Consider the following 1,881-nt stretch of genomic DNA (forward strand, 5'->3'; position numbering starts at 1 on the left):
TAGGGACGTCTGCTCTTTGGGATTTTTAGTTTTCTTATAAATCAGCCACAGATGAAATTATAAAGCCTAAAATAATCATAATCATATTTAAGATTCTTTTTCAATACTAAACTTTTTGTTTCGTTTGATCCACAGTTTTTGTCTAATCAATATCTTGATTTTGTTTTCAAGGGATTTTGCCTCGGGTTTTAAAAAGCCATAATGGGTTTGGAAATATTGCAATGTTTGTGAAAATAGTAGAATTTTTAAAGAAAAATTAGGCTGTCATGAATTTTGAGTGATCTCTTGGGTTAAAAAGTAGTTTTTTTGTCCGATTTCTAATAAGTAATAATGTTGCACCATACTTTTCTTCCTAACTCAAAACCATTTATCTCTCCACATCATACTTGGGATCACCCTATGGTTTCAACCTCATAAACCACATATCTACTAAAAGGTTTATACATATTACATTTTAAAATTTAAATAAATTATTTCCCAATTTTATATAGGTATATGATAGGCCAAAAATTGTTCGGTCTATGGCAGATCATTGAGTCTAAAGTTGTTCTTGGCCTGCTGAGACATGAGAAACTTGATTGTGAATTTATTTCCTACTTTTCTTTAGACTTGGCCAGCCAAAAAGGCTTATGAAACTATTTAGCCACATTGGAATTTGATGGGCCTTTGGAGTGAGGCTCTAACACAAACAAAAACCTTGAATTGTAATCTACATCATGCCTGATCCTTCATATTCCATTCTAAAAGCTCATATTTCATCTCATCCATGCATGTTACGCAACTTGGGAACTCTCTAAAATAGGTTCAAAGCTCCTATGATTGGATCATTTTTATATTTAATATTTGTCTACACTTGAAATATTGTTGAAGAATCCATTAGAGTGGGGTGCCTTATTTTCTCAACTATGGTGATTTTAGCCATCATACTTCATCTGTTCATCTCTTTTGGTTGGTTATGTTGTTCAGTTTCAAGCAGTCTATTCTGGTCACTCAAGGCATAAGTAGGTGGTTTGAAGGCACTTGTGGCTACATTGATAACTATCTTCATTAATTCACACTCTACCTCTAATGTAAGGACCTCATGGTTCTATATCAATGTTTTATGATATCTCTTTATTGCAATTATGTTGAGAGGAGTTGGCAATATCGAACAAATTTCATATATACTCAATAAATATTTGGTATGATGTGTAAATATTTTTTTGCAATCTTTAAATTTTACAAATATTTTCTTGTCTCTTTTGAGTTTTAATATTTCAATGTGTTCTCAAAGTTCAATTATATATAAAGATATTCATGATTAACATGTATGCAATTATAAACAACATGACAAATATATATGTTCTAACATTCCCTTTAGAAAATACAAATAATCATTTGCACTTTGAATATCATTCATTTGTTTTAACTCTCAATGCTTTCCTTTATTTTCATTGATTTCTTTAAGTTTCTAAACAACTTAGAAAAGCAATCTTTTAGTTTTAACCAAAACATATTTCCATATTTGTCACATAAAACACTTATTTGAGGAATTAGTTAAGATGGAAGACATTGGAAAAGGAGATATTCTTCTTCTTCAACTTATGCATTTGTATTCAGTGACTTGTCTCAAATTTACTCTACTAATCATTTATCCTCGTTCTCACACTCTTAGTATTTTTATTAGCTATTGCTATAAAATAATGAGTAGCAAATATGGACCACATTAACATCTTTTAACATCATTTAATGATTTTCTATTTTTTTTTTTAAGGAAATATGGAGTGACAAATTTTCCAAGTTAATATTTAGATGTATTAAGTTGGTTTTGATCTCAAACCAACATGCTACAATATAATCCTAAATAAAAAGGCATTAATTTACAGAGTGTAAAAAATTCAA

Source organism: Cupressus sempervirens, chromosome 4 (assembly GCF_028749045.1).
Source record: "Cupressus sempervirens isolate cs-2001-9-10 chromosome 4, ASM2874904v1, whole genome shotgun sequence".
Taxonomy (NCBI): Eukaryota; Viridiplantae; Streptophyta; class Pinopsida; order Cupressales; family Cupressaceae; genus Cupressus; species Cupressus sempervirens.